Below are 16,348 nucleotides of genomic sequence, written 5' to 3' on the forward strand. Positions count from 1 at the left end.
GCACTGCCATACTCAGTTTGATAGCACACCCGCAAGTGTTCCATTCCTCCTCTCAAACGTGCCCTTTTGCCTACTCGTTTCATTGATCCCAACGACCACCATGACATTCATTCCAACCTATTGGACTACACGTTCAAATTCAGCCACCTCTGTGTCCCCATCCAACCTAACCCCTTCACCTGACCTCACAGCAACCAGTGAGTCTGCTTGTTCTCAGATTGCACCATATTTTTGAGACTAAACTTGCCGTGTTCTCCCATTTCGAATTATCCTATCTCCACCTCCACTTTTGTTTGTTATGACTCCGGCCATTTACCCAACCGCCCAAGGTCACTTATGGCCAGCAATGGTTTTCCAGTTTTAGTTCATGTGAGCCAGCTGAGCCACTGAATTACTCGGACCTCATGCCTATTGTTCCATACAAGTTGCAAAAGAAACATTATTATTATTTAACCGAGTACCTCCCACTGTTTGTGACATTGTCCCCTTTTTCGCGCAGTCACCACCGCACGCAAATCCGTCAGTCATGTCCCATTCTGACTGTACACGCATGATCACGCCAGACGGCATGCCACCCACAAGTTGGAAATATTATCATTCGACCACTCCCCGCAAATCCGTCAGTCATGTCCCATTCTGACTGTACACGCATGATCACGCCAGACGGCATGCCACCCACAAGTTGGAAATAAACATTATCATTCGTCTCCTTCATCTAGCTGTCTCCCTACAGGGTAAGTCGTGGCAGTCAGACATTTGCACACGGCTGTCGATTAGTTCCCCCTTGAACCCGAAAACACGGGGACACATTGCTAGGATTCTGTGCTTCGGTCTGGGTCAACATAACAAGGCGCCATCTTTGCGGACCGTGTAGCAAGCACACCTTTACGCTGTCCAGGTGGTCCGGGGGCTATGAACCAAACGTAGTTTCAAGTTGGACTCAAATTTATAACAAGCCTGAAGAGCATTACCGTACAGCGGGCAGGGTCTGCCATCATAACAGTCGGCTCTACATGGTCCGCGCCACGTTGCACACCAGCGGCACTCGTAGTAGTCGGTAGGTCACGAAGAATATAAAAGTCCCGGTGCGTATACCCAAACAGCCATCTGGGTTGAGGTGCAGTATCCTTGACCACCAAAGGTAGGCCGCCAGTTGCAGACTTTGGGCCTTGACGCAGAACGATTTGACCCTGAACAATCAGTTGCTTGAAGATGGCTTTTGCCCTCCTGGCTTACGCCCCTTGAAGCTTATCCATCATTCTGTTCAGTTGTTTACAAAAACACTCAAAAGCTGTCGGCGATGGTTTGAGAACAAATGCAAGGTGTACACCTTTTTCCAGTGGGTTGTAGTCCGACAACCATCGTTGGTGGCTCAGGAAGCAAGCTAAGAAAAGTCTATTAACAATAGCTTTTACTGCGCGCAACGAACCAATCTCCAAATACAAAGGTTAAGTGAATGTAGGGGAGCCACATCGTTTGGTAGAAAGGGCGTATGCATTCCTAAACATAGGCGTCAACCGTCCGGAAAAATTTAGGTGTTTGCACAACAACAAGTCAGTTTATGTGGTTTGAACTTATCTTGTTTGTTCCAACACCATCGTGGGACAAACTGGGAGGTCGGAGCCCTAGGTGCCTCATAAAGAGAGAACGTGCATACGTAGTCATTCGATATACTACGTTCAGAACGTAGGCGTCACCCTCCGGGAATTACCGTTGCACTTGTAGTACACCCATTCGCAAAGCAAAACAGCGTTGGTCCTTCGATTGCTGGATGAACGCACAAATACCACATAGTTATCATTCATGTAGCGGTTTAAGGCCTTCTCAAATGCTGCGAAGGATGAGAAGGATATAGCCCCACATTTCTTAACAGACGCTTGTGAAACCACTTGCGAAGTCATGGGGACCATAAGCCCCACAATGCTCTTAGTTGCAAAACCTTTATAGTGGAATAAAAACATTTAACCAAAATATTGTATTTTATTGCGTATTTGCTCAAACCAAAAACCGTCCTAATCTAATTTCGTGTTTTTGCAGCTTACCGAATTTTACTGTCCACCGAGGCCATCATACCTCCGGCTGAAAAGTCTGATGGAATGATATCATGGCGTCGATGATACCCCCTGGATGCATAGATGGGGCCCAAGAGATCGAGCTCGGACCGTGAACTTGATTGGTCGTCTCTTTAAGTCGAACACGGACAAGACGTAGCTCTAGAAGATTCGATTCCATCGTGCGAAAACCGAACCATCGAGGCCATGGCACTCAGTATTCGCACAACGGAATTGAACTTCGAAAGTTATGATGTGTACTTGATGGATTAACGCAATCGAGTAATTGAGTTGATAGTACCAGTCCAAACGTTTAAGTTCTATCTAGGCATCCCGGGGTCTCAGCAATGCTGGGAAATTATCCCACAAGTCTCTTCAGCGATAGACATGGTTGCATCAGTGAACAATATAATTCGGTGGGCTGCAAAACTATGAGGATGGATTATGATGGTTTTTGGTTTGTGCTCATACGCTACAAACTAATATTTTGGAATAGAAAGTTTTACTTTACTTGCAAAGGTTTTGCAGCTGAGAACATTGTCCGGATAATTGGCACCCGAAGCCATGCTGCACACCCAAATTGATTTTGCCAAAATTATAAGGTTTTCGAGGCTATACCTTTAACGGGGAGTTAGTTCAATCCATTTGCGCCTTCCAGTGACATGTTGCACGTAGCATTTGTTTAAGTGGGCAAAATTTCAAAGTCACAGACCATCACCTACTTGCAGTTTCTTGCCGGTTTATGCGACATAAAACATTAAATTGCACTTTAGCATATTCTGGCGTCCTCCAGGGTTCTTGAAAAATGAAAAAACATCTTCGGAATATTCAAGACAGATTCCATCGAAGAAGATCAGTCATAGACGTTTGTTGGCTCTTCACTACTCGGGTTTAACAAATGGGATGATTTTGTTTCGCGGACCTGGTCACAACACGTTTTCCTCATGGATCTCATGTTCTGCACAATAAAGTACAATAAAGTTAAACGACAGCATGAACTGTGCAGTGGCAGTGCGAGTGCCATCTGTGGATGATCCCCTTTTCCCAGATATTCATAACTAGCTTGTAGATAATACAGCGTCACGAGACGGATGCAGGCGTATTCCTATTATGAATATGACGTTTTACAGGTGGTTAGCGCCATAAAGCGGGCACCATGATGACGGTAGCCGTTGTCACCCACATCGATTACTTGTCGTAACTGCTGGGTTCATGCCTTTGTGCGACGCTGCTTATCGGGCCACACCTACGAGCGGCAGCCCAATCCAGTGACCAATGGCGGCCCCTTGTACTCACAACTCTACTCGTTCACTCATCAAGAACTCTTGTAACTGGTAAACCAGCGTCTATGCGCAACGCTGAATATGAAGATGCACATATTCACAGTAACATTATCCAATGGCAAATGACGGTCTTTCATATCCATAACTATACGCGATGTCGCCTATCTTTGTTACCCACGGTAAACAAGCTGAACAGCTTGCGCGATGGAGCAAAATGCTCGCTTTCTACGAAGGCATACATTACGGGTCAACCGATACCCATGCCACCCGTCAAAAGGAATGTATAAAGCTTGTACTTCAACGGTGAACGTCAGGGGCTCTAAATCAATTTTCCAAGACGGTTGGTCCCGTACGTTGCATCAACGACTACAACGCCCGGGGACCGGTTAATAACGCTATTTGCTGCGTTCGGGAAAGGCACAGGTGACTAAGACTGCCATCCTCCGATTCCACCAGCAGTACGCGATCGCACTCTTGAAACCCAACATGTCACCTAAGAAACCGAATAAAGGTAACCACAGACCTACTTAACAACATGGGGCGACATTTGATGCGATAGTCATTGATGTCCTTCATAGTGAGTACCTTTCCAAAATCGTCGGCGACGAACTCCCGAATCTCCGATGTCGGAGCACCATATTTCAAAAGGGTACCACATTCCTTTAGTTCATCATTTGCCAGGAGCCGGTTGATAGAAAGCCTGTCAAAAATAAACTTGCTGCGTGGATGATTGCGCTCCAGGTAGTAGGAAGTAACCCTCAAGCTGTCATGGTACCGGCGAACATGGAATCTTGCCGGTCAAACAGTACGACGTGTGCTAACGCGTGCACAAAAATAACCATAAACTTACTAGGTGCGACGAATTCCACGGCTGTGATTTCGTCTTCTGCAACGGTAGAAGGCTTTTTCATACAAAGGCAGCGAAGTGCCGTATTTTGGAGTTTGTGCGGATGGAAACTACGAAATTTTTGGGCTGCCATTCTTTCAGAGTGACTTGAAATGCATTGAAAGAAAGGAAACTTGGGCCAGCTAACTTCTCTGCAACACCATCCTCCGCATTCACGGGCAAAACATGCTCAGTCATAGCAGCCAACAAAAATATAAATATCGCACCACTTGAGTAGGTTTAAACAACTTTCGACAAAACTGCGGCCGTGTGGAAAGATCTCATAAGCTCGAATAATTACCATCAAATGGTAAAAAATTGTGTTAAAGTTGCCGTCTTTCGAATCACGGTTTCAGAGAAATTTTGGGTGTGTGTCTAGAACGCGGCGTACTACGGGTTCGGCGCGCAGCTTTCGCGCAATATAACTGAATTTTCGAAAGTTATGACGTGTCCCTGATGGACTGAAGCAATCTGGCTAGTGAGTTGAGAGTGCCAGTCTAAACCTTTAAGGCCCATTTAGGCCGCCCGGTGTCTCAGCGATGCTGGGAAATAATCCAAACAGGAGGCCTGGTTGCTTCAGTGAACAGTGAAATTTGGTGAGCGGCAAAAATACGAACATAGAATGGAGTGGGTTTTCGGCTCGAGCACATACGCAATAAAATGCAACATTTCTGCGAAGAAAGTTTTACTCCAACTGTACACATTTCGCAGCTGCGAGTATTGTGCGGATAATGGGCACCCCATAGCACAGCAAGTTCAAAGTCGAAAGTGTGCCAACAATAATTAATACAAATCGCAAAAATGTGACGGCAGATAAGGGTCATTCTTGGATTGAGTACATATGCAAAGAAATACTATATTTTGTTGTAAAATTTTGCATTTCACTTGCAAGGGTTTTGCAGACGAATGCATTATGCTTCAAAGAGCTATTCAATGCCTGCATCGAATAACTGACCAATCAGTGCTCCGTATTTGTCGCGACGGCATGGCGGATGCTAGTCGTCGCAGGCCAGTCCGTGCTTCGTTCGTGCAGTGTGTGGACCGTCCGGCTTGCTTAATTTATCTGCATCTATTGGTAATATGTTGTCCTACTTACTCTTTTCGCCCAGTACACTTGGTTTCAAATGGTGAGGTTTTTCCTCTTACCCTGGTTACTCAGTCGACTTCCCCTGCTTAGGCTTGGAGACTATCTCAGCCCTCGTGCTTCCCCCGGAGGGCATGGCAGCTAGGCACCGGAGGAGTATCACAGCTGAAAAAATTTTTATCGGCCGCGAACTATATAAATCACTGCGAGCCTAATTTACTTGAGACTGGGTTACCCACTTTAATGAAACACTTCTCACTTCTTCACTTCATGCGCCTAGAATAATCTTTCCATCATGGTGATTGACCCTACGCCTGAAACACGACTCAAATTGTGAGCCAACGTGCTGACGTGGTTAGTTTCCAAGGCTGGGACCTCAGCGGTCGACACCACACCTCCTTGCACTTGTATGATTCAAGTGAGTTAGATGTTGACCGGCAACAAACCAGACCCGCGAGAAACCTGGGCACGCGCGTCCCTTATACCACACGTTTTCACGACAACGACGCTTGTTCTGGCCAATTATCTGGTCGAGACCCTGAACTTTCGGTTTATGGACCCTAACTCGAAGCAACCCGGTGCTTTGCTCACGGTGCGGAACTCCAATTGCTTAATGTGTGCTGATGATCCAAAGATCCGATTTAAAGTATCCAGTATTAGGGAGTCAGGTGGATTTCAAAATGCCCGGGATTCGCTTCATGATTATCAAGTAATAGCCTCCTATTAACCCTGACAAATCTACTTTTCCGGTCAGCGCATGTGGACATTTTATTGTCCTATCCTGGGGAATCTTTTGCTTCAAAACCCAGGAGGAGAGAGGGGCCTGAGTATCATGTTATCCCTTGACCTCCGGCATCGTGAAATGTTCGCTGCTGCCACATTTTCTGCTTAATTGGAATGTTCCTTGAGATCTCCGGTTTTCTGTTCTCTTACTGATTGCGGATAGCCGGCAGGGAGCAGGAAGAGGGAAAGAGCAAACTTATAAGAAAGGAAAGGGCATGCGTCAGCAATGGCCAGTTTTCCCTCACTCCCCATGTTTTACGCTTTATGTAAGGTGGTCTAGTTATTGGCATCATCCCACAGCCGGTGTGGCATGAGATAATTTATAAGTGTGCGATTCATGGTCATGAGGTGGGTTGGGATACTGCCAGCACACCTTAGGTAGGTGGGAGATTAGGGTCCTCAACCAAGACTTTCGTTTCAAGAGCCTAACCACATGGCGGCGGCGGTTGGAATGAGATTGTCAGAGCAACCTACAAGTCGCCACATGCTTTGACCCTCAACACGGAGGGCCAGACGACCGTGCTATTCAGACTTCTACCCATCGACCATCTTGACATGAGGCCGTTAGTGTTGCAAGTATAACTCAACGGATTATGTGAGCGCACATTTGTCTTAAGGAACTGAACACTGGATGTCCTCGATACCAGCACATGTTATTGCTGTCGGAAATGCCACATATGCAACTGACGACTGTGTTGGTGCGCGTAGATGCCTCAAACACGGGATAATCAAGATCTTGATGAATGCACGCAACGTTGGTCGCTGCCTCCAACAGCAGCGACCCATTTCAGCTGCTCCAACCAACTGGTCAGAAGAAGACGAGCGTTAGCAAAACAACGGGCGAAAAATATGGAACTGTAATCCACTCGTAGACCCACCGTCTTGATTGGTGTTCCGAGCACTCTAAATGGTAATGCAGCTGCCATCCTTGAACAAAACCTTTGGGAGAACCCAGCTGGCCTAATGGGAAGCCGATACCAGTCCACGGTCAATAAGGGAAATCGGGCGTGAGACATTTCTCCAACACGACAAGAGGCATCTGGCCCGAATGGTCTGCACCTCGCATTTCGCAGATAAGCTGGCGAGCAGTCTGAAGACCCTACTGCGGACGAAAACAGAATACCTGTGGAATGGAGCACGCCGACAGGGATCACAGTCTTCAAAAAGGGTACACTGACGTCATGCGAAAACCATCGTGGTATCAGCCCGGTGGACGGAGCATCCAAAGTGCTCTCTGGCATTATTTGGCACAGGCTGATCGATCATAGACAGATTCTCCCTCGCTGAAGATGCATCGTATCTTTACCTTGAGGCAAGTTCTTGAACGACAGCCCTCAATCATCTTGCTCTGTACGTCCATCTTGATCTTAAGGTTGCGTTTGTCGCTGTCGGTGTCCGCTGGTCAAAGATGTTCCTTCCAAATTTGTATTCCTTATGGTGGCTCTGTACGCGAAATCCTGCGAGCTTGTGTGTGTACATCAAGCTCTCCTCTGTTCAGATCCCTCAAAGATGCAAACTTAGCCTAAATAAATCTGCCGCACGCTTTAGCATGCGGTTCACGCTTGCAGAGTGTAACGAACTGAACGAACGTCATGGGTTCATTCCGACCGCGCAAGCATTACAGGCTGGGCGTCACCTTCAAAGGTAGTCATGATCATCATCATCGGCAGCACATCGGCGCTTCCTTTTCAAATGCAACCGGTTGTCTCTGAGCCTTGGCAATGTCGCCGGCTTCAGAGTGTTCGTGTTTTCAACACCAATATTACCCTTTATTATCATGGGTCATGGGGCCACCACCTAGTCTTCCAATCTAACTGCGGAGAAGAATCAGTTCTATGAATATTATCTCGTAGGGAAGCTCCCGGTGAATAATGAAGTACGTCCAACATTTTCAGGTCTCTACCTAGGTTACAGCGTCATTCCTGTGCACCATTTTCATAGTGACACCTTGCTAAGGGGTCGAGTAACCAAGACAGCTAATTTAACGCTTACTTAAACTTCCCAAGTGCCAACCCAAAGGGAGTGAACGGCCTCAGGTTAATCACCGACGTTCAGTGGTTTGGGAGAGATACAAAGCTGTTGAACACAGCTAGATTTATAACTTATCAAGGTTCCGCATTAAGGTTTTTCAGTCGTTTTACATTATTCGAAAAAATGGCCCTTCTTCCAACTTGATCCGTAAAATCCAAAGGGTGGAAGACTAAACACGGACTCCGAGGCCCACTAGCATGGATCTAGGACGCTCTACTCTAACAATTCTTCGTTTCTCAACTGTTCCCACCACACACCTAATGCGATAGCTTATGAGCCTGCACGCTGGCCACAGTTCGCGGTTTATTTTGTCAAACACATATGAGGAACTTAGATAGTATATATCAGCATTCCATCTTGCGGTTATTTCACCCAGAAAACAGGGCCGTTTAGTGAGGTGCCAGCGTCTTCGCACAGATCCGTGTTGTCAAGGGCACTTAAGTCGTAGATGTTCTAGTAGAACATAAGGTTGACAGAAACTCGAGGACTGCACCTACCTTATGAGCCCCAAGAAGAGCGAAACTGATCGTGGACTGTCGAAGAGTTTCCAGCAACTGTGTGAATAGTTTCCTTTGGGGAAAAGGGTCATTAACCTGTTCGTGGATCTCCTTTCCCAATTACCTTTCGCACATGTAGTATTAAGCTAGGGAGCCTGTTGTTTTCAGTAATTTCTCGGACCAGATTCATGTGTATGGACATGAAAGACGGCAACTGACGACTTTCCTTTTCTGAAGGGCCTGTTCAACAATACCATCAACAGATCCGCAAGTACATTTACCACTGAGTGACACTCAGACCACGGTCTTTCAATGCATAGTTCACTTCCCTATCCCCCCACTTGACGGCCCATTGACAGTGCTGGATTTATGCACCAATTTATCATCTTCCGCTTGTAATGCGCAGGTACCTACCCCCTCCCACCACATTATCGGTGAACGAAACTGCGGCAGCTACAACCGATGTACGATGAGTACGCGGTTATAACAGCTGACAATGATGATTGATGATGATGATGATGATGATGATGATGATGATGATGATGATGATGATGATGATGATGATGAGACCACAGGGACTGATACAGCTGCCCAGGTAAAACTGACGCTTCGCTTCCGTGCAATGATGATCTACTTGAAAGCCTTTTTGTGTTGAAAAGAGTAAAAGATGGGGAAGTGAGTGAGCGCTAGCTTACCACAATTATTCCCAGGTGCCCTTACCACACATCCAAGAAACGGACAGCATAAACGCTATTGATATCAATTAGCACACCTGCAGGCACAGTGGAGAGCACACGGACCTCATTCTGTGAAATGAGTCTCGTAGATAGCACCCACGCTTTTCATAGTCACATTCACATCTTTGCCAGGTCAAGAGTTAACCACCTCTATGCTCCTGCCACTCTGAATTGTTGACCGAAAACAACACTTTCCCGCAAACAATGATTCGGCTTGCACACTACAGCGCCGCAACTTGTGTCGCATCACGCATTATTCCAATTAAGTTCACGTTGCACAACCGAATGCTCGTTTTATAAGTGTCTTCTAGCGAATGGACCGACAGTAGTCTACATGAACTATTTCTCAGAGAGCGGTTGTCGAAGACCTGAATACGTGTTAGTTCCGCTGCCCGAAGGATCCACGTCCCAGTCATATAGCAAAGCAGCCCATCCAGTAGCCTGGCGCACACGTCCCTTGAGGTTTAGGGACATGCCGGGTTGTTTTCATAGGTGTCTGAAGAATGCAAACGTTACCCGAGCATTAGATGTTCATGCATTGACCTCATCTGTCACACTACAATCGACCCAGTACAACTTAGAAGGTACGCTCTACAACATCGGTCTCCTTGAACCGTAAGTGGACTGTTCAGTGACTGCGCGTCCAAAAACACGTTCTTACAGTTTGCCGGCGCTTACCAAAGGACTGGCTGACTTTATTCAGTTCATCCGAAAACGCCCGTGCAGCCTCCTCTCGGAATACGAGGACGATGCTATCTGCACATTCCTTATCGACTACCCAGCCTTCCTTTCTCTTTTGCCTATCAAGAAACTAGGCAGGAACAGAGTAATCATTCTTGTCGGACATCAGTTTGTTGGGAATCTTTTTTGGAGCTCTCCCTGTACTAGAATCGGCGCTGCAATCGATACGACTCTTCCCCCTTTTACCCCTTCATGAAACGCTAACCTAAGTGGAATGAACAAACACAGTCCCTCTGTTGAGCTGCAAAGGCTTCGTGGGGCTAGAAAATTCTCATTCCAATCGTAAGTAGCCCCTGATTCAATTTTGAAGTGGTTCAGTGGTTCAGGCGCGAACTTACAGACCTGAAGCAAAGTGGTTCCAGCCTGACCTCTGCATCTCGACTGCTTCTACCTAGGCTTGAGCAACCTGGCGGTATCTCGATCGTCATGTCTCCTTCGGGAAGCATCTCAGCTAGGCACCGAAATGATACTACAGCTGGACGATTATTATTATTTCCCCGTACATCCACATGCCCGGAAGAATGGGAAGACAAAGAACTTTGTGAGATCCGGGTGGTGTAGGATTTTCTAGGATGATTGGAGCTACCGAACTATACGCAGTTGGTGCTCAGTAGGCAGCAGGAAAAGACGTAGGTCAGTAGTGGTATATCAGTCACTCGCCATTTCACCCGGAATAAAAAAAAACAATTTTTTGGGGAGTTCTACTGCAAACAAGTGGGTCGTTCCTTGAAATGGATTTCGACTGAACCAGAATATAAAATGAGCTAGCAGTGCAATAAGCTCAAATGTAGCAACATGGTTTCACTATAAAAGACAGATCGTTAGCAAAGTGGATTTGTTCGTTTGGGGGCAGTCCTAACAAGTAAATGTTGTATTGATATCTGGATCTGTGGACAAATGTGTTCATAAATATCGTGAATTAGATACAGCGTACAGTCAACAATAGCGCAGTCGATAGGAAAACGCAATGAAGCGATGAAGCAATACGGCCTTCTGGAAGCAATAACGAGCAAGTGCCAAGTGATACACTAAGTTACAGATACGGGTAGTCACACATTGTAACTAGGTACTATACAGGATAACAGCGCAGAAGATAGTCCGCAACTTCAGGAGGAATTTCCGATTCAAAGCGAGATTGAAACTACCAGTAAAGTGGATTTAGGATGAAGTAGGTGTAAACTAAAGATACCTGCAGTTTTTAGGCAACAGCGTGACGACGTAGCACGTGCTGTGTCAAGTCGTAATGCGCGCTTAGGCCTCTTTAGAACAAAATCCCAACAAACTATCAGGTAAGTTGTGGTGCAAATATAGCACAAAAATACGGCTGCCTGGTAAGTTGACTTGGCGCAGTGGATAACGCGCTCATCTTGCATCCGTGGGGTCCGAGCTTGATCCCCGGGTGCCATACTTTTCCGACGGGGCAGACACTCGAAAAGAGATGTCACGATGTTGCAAGCGGATACAGGCGGGTGACGAAATCTCGACATTACTAACTAGCGGTAAGCAAACTCGAACGAAAGTAAAAAGCCAGGAAACGACCGACTACAAAGCAAAATGGCGTTATGATAAACAGGCATAAGTCACGCTCCTCATGAGCGGTCAGAAGAAATTAGAGAAATAACCACCGATTCCGTTGATTTGCAGGAGGAAACGACATTTCCCTCATCATAAGGGTTACGTGGAGATTGAGCCGGTGGACTGATCAGCCACTTGGTCGCTCCGCTCCTCGAAGTTCACACTATGTCAGCCGGAGGCGTTCACTTAGTATAGTTCACGTGTGTCTCTACGGAATACCTCCCAACTGGTTCTCATAATCACCTTCCTGACTGTCTCATCGGTCGACTAAACTGTCCTCTTCCACCTCCGGACTAGGCGCGATCGCCTCCCTTCAGATCCATTCCTTGTTTAAGCCGCTAGAACATTCCTGCAAGCTTGGGTAGTACTCCTTTATCTACCCATCCCAAGATAGTTTGGCTAAGTGGTTTATGTGTCTTCAGGCTCTAGTCAAGTTCCGAGTTAATGTGATGGTCGGTCGTTAATGGATTCGCCGTCAGAAGCCGCAAGTGCTCGGGCGCGAGAATCCCGTAGTCACTGGGATCCGCAGCCGGTCTTACTAATGGGCGGTCGTTGGGGCTTTTTTCGATCTCGGTCAAGGTTTTCTGCAACATCTAATCGTCTATCAGTCTGATTCCTTACAGGGCCTGCGAAATTCGCCTAATACTCCAAATCTGCTTCTCCAAACACCAGGACGACTGGGTTTCGACATGGAAAACACTCGGTTGTATTCCAGCTCTAGCAAATTGTTTCAGCTGTAATACCCCTTCGGTGCATAGCCTCCATGCCACCCGAGGGGGACCCGATAGCCGAGATACTACTAGCTTGCTCAAGCTTAGACAGAAGCAATCGGGATATAAATGTCGGGTTTCGAATCACAGTTCTACCCGTCAGTAAATGCGCACTCTTGCCACTGAACCATCTAGCCATTCTAGCAACCTGGTCGCTAACAGATTCTCAATAGGAATTTTGGCTAGAAGGATGGGTTCGTTTGTTGACCATTTCGTCAGTCGGTATCCAAGGGCTGTCAGGTATTCCTTCAGATTAGACGCAAAGGTCGCAAGGTGCTGTGAGGAAATGGCACCAAGCAACTAATCATCTTCATAAAAATCTTGTTCGGCTGTTAGCAACTCAACGTGATTCGGCAATACCGGTGTGGCTCCTATTGGCTGGCGCAGAAAGGAGCCGAAGTTGAGCCAGAGAGGTGTAAAGTCAGGCGATGAACTCGGGTTAAGTGAGTATCCCTGGACTTGAAATGCACTATCGGCTTGTAAAGGTGATGTGACAAGTACCGAACTCGACCAGTGCTTTCGGTCTCGGGGTTACGATTGGCAGGCTCAGTATATCCTTAAGCCAGATATTCGTTAGTGGCTGTGATGCAGAGGCCGTGGTGACGTCTGTCCTCGATAAATCCCTTGCCAAGAGGGTTGGGTCTTTGGCGAGAAACGAGATAGTTAGATGGTAAGCTCGGGAAACGCGTTCTCTGGAGCCACGGCTCTCTTGCTGGTATTGTCTGAGTAAATAACGAAGCTGATGAAAGGTCCATGCCTTGTTAGATTGTGGCGCTTCAGCCGACAGAGACTTACCTATATCAAAATTGACCCGAGTGGTTAGCACCTCCTTCTGACTGTTGAGAGTGGTGACGCTAGTTTTAGTACACTATCCTTGTTAGCCCGAACTTTAATGCGACATCCTCTTCCGGCATCGTAGAATCGGAATCGATGTCAAGAAGTGCTTAAACTGCAAATTCAGCGGGGGGATTTTCAGGCAGCGAATCGCGTGCCACGGACGTTCGACTATCCGACCCGCTGGAGCAGTTACTGCTGACTTTCGAGTGGCATTCGTCCTGTAATTGTGACTCACTAACTTTGGTGACGGCAGAGGCAGAGTAGGCGCAACGAGACGTGTAGGTCTTCTCATTCATTTAGTCCGCAGCATCCTCTTGATCGACCCCACTTCGCATCATGCCTTGGCTTGAAACAAAGTTAGCACAGTACAGCTTAGAGGATAATCTGTGCACATTCATTGAGGTGGTGCCCTTTGTCGCGGCGAAAACACGAACTAGACAATGTACAATGTTCCCCATTGCTAGGCCTATTAGCCGCGGAAGTCGTCACAAGTGTGGAGAACCTTGGCAGTGGTGTCGCTACGAGCTACGGGGGTATCCCAATCTGAAACAAAGAAAGCGTTCAGCCCTAGCACCCTTTCGGTGCCTAGCTGCCATGCCACCCGAAGGAAGCACGAGGGCTGGGATACTGCCAGGTTGCCCAAGCCTAGACAGGGAAAGTCGAGAGGCGGAGGTCGGATTCGAACCACGGACCTTCCGGTCAGTAAATTCGCGCTCTTACCACTTGGGCCATCTCGTCCATCCATCCTTAATCCATTCTTAATCATTTCCTGACCAGCATTCAATCAAAGTGGTTCGACCGAGTCTCAGAAATCCTCAGGAAGAAAAGAGAATTCAGTGTCATTGTCTTGACCGATTATGCTCGAGATCGAACGGACTCAACATCGGTTAGATATTCCCACCACCAAGCATGGCTTAGTGGTAGGAATGATTCAGGATGGAAATAGAAATTTTCCGTCCTATAGTCGTTCTGGTATTCATTCCAGATAAACGATTCAGCTGTGACAGAACTAGTCTTGATTGAGTCAGATAGTTTCAGTAGGCAACTGGCATCATTGAGCTTAATTGGTGGCCCGTTGTTGATAGACGGGATGTACTCCCGATCGATAATTGGGGAATTACCAATCACCACCACCATCATCAAAGACAGCAACATCATTGTTGGCACTGATGCTCCAGTGCCGTACAACCATGAAGTTCTACTTTATATATATATATATATATATATATATATCAAAAGCCCTAGAGTGAAAACAGTAGAGTGATGACGGGGGACATAGTGCAGGCCTATGTCTGAGGTGCCTACACCTCCAACCGCTCAATCAGACAATCTGGAAAGAAACTGACAGCACGGACGCCACTGAAGTCAGTTAGTCGCCATTTCTTGCAGCGTCTCCAGCCAAGCACAGATAGGGTCACGGGGACCCCACCTTGGAAGGCGCACAACACCAACAACACGCAAACTCTTCGCCATCTGTTCCATGCTTTTCTGCCAAGTCATGTGATGTCCATCTCGCGGTTGGCGCCATCCTGAAGGAGGCACGGAGAACAACACTCGTCTCGGTAGATGGTGTTTCGGCATGCGTAGTACATGACCGAACCATCGTAGTCGATGATGCTGGATGTTTTCTCGGATTGAAGTGCCTACAGCACAACCAAATACTCGTTTTCTAAGCACCTCGTTACTAATACGCTGACGCCATCCATAACCAGCCACGCTTCTGAGGCATCGGTGGTCGAAAACCCTACCCATACAACAACACAACCCTTATTGTAGCCTGGTACACAAGACCCTTAAGATCCATTGAGATTCCTTTTTTATGCTGCAAGTGACGCAAATTAGCAAAAGTGATTCGAGTTTTTGAGATTCTTGCACTGTCTTCAGCGGACACACTTCCGTCGGAGTTAATTAAACTGCCGAGGTATGTAAAGTTCTCCAGTTTCCAGTGATTCTCCGTGAATTGTAATGGATATGTTCGCAGATGACACGTTCTAAAGCATGACTTTGCACTTTGAAGGTGCAAGGCGCATGGCAAAAGATGGTATGATGGTAGTCAGTTTATTCGACAGGAATTGTGCTTCACTTTGATCTTCAAAAATGACGGCGATGTCATCTGCATACTCCAGATCGACAAGGCTCTCACCAGTAGAAAAATTTGTTCACCGGTCTTCAGAACGTTTTGAGGACTGTTCAGTGTTTGCCTCATTATTTAACCAATGACGAAGTTAAACAACAACGGAGAGAGTGGGCATCCTTGTCTGACACCGATTTTTCTAAGAAAGCTTCCGAAGAGTTCACCATACACTCACCCGCCCATAAGTATGTGAATATAGAGATCGAATTATGTTTACAAACTTTTGAGGCATACCTTGTTGAGCAAGTGTAGTTAACAACACTGATAAATCGACAGAATCAAACGCACCCTCGAAGTCAAGAAATGCCATGATTGTGCGTCGTCTGTACATGTGACGTTGCTCTAACACTTGACGGAATGTAAAGATTTGTCCAACGCAGCCCATACCTGGTCGAAATCCCGCTTGATTCTCACGAGTCAAGACTTTGCATGCCACCGTGAGACGACGAAGAATCAATGAAGCCAGAAGGCTTATCACAATACGAGTCAAACTAACGCCTCTGTGGTTACTACATTCAGTGTACCCTTTTTAAAAATGGGCACTACCATCGGTTCACCTAGTTGTCTGGGACCGTTTCTTCCTCCCAGATAAACTTAAATAGGCTAGATAGGCACTGACCGAAGAGTCCACCGCCATCCTTGAAAAGGGCAGATAGACGGTTTCAGGAACAGCGGCGTGATGAGTAGAAAAATACATTCGGACACTTCTGAAACTGAAGGCGGCTTCATATGCAAGATCCATCTTTCTGTCGAAGACCAGGATTCTGGATTGGAGGTAGCAGGTAGCCAGCTGAATTACTGTTCGAGGTACTGTACCCAGCGATCAAGCATTCTGCTTTGCTGCATATCAGAGAGCCATTTTGGTCTCCGATTATTTCGCTGACAAGAAGTTTTCGAGGGTCAATCGAACAAATCGAGTGGAACAGCTTGCGCACGTTT

The sequence above is a fragment of the Opisthorchis viverrini genome (genome assembly GCF_000715545.1).
Source record: "Opisthorchis viverrini unplaced genomic scaffold opera_v5_131, whole genome shotgun sequence".
NCBI classification, from domain to species: Eukaryota; Metazoa; Platyhelminthes; class Trematoda; order Opisthorchiida; family Opisthorchiidae; genus Opisthorchis; species Opisthorchis viverrini.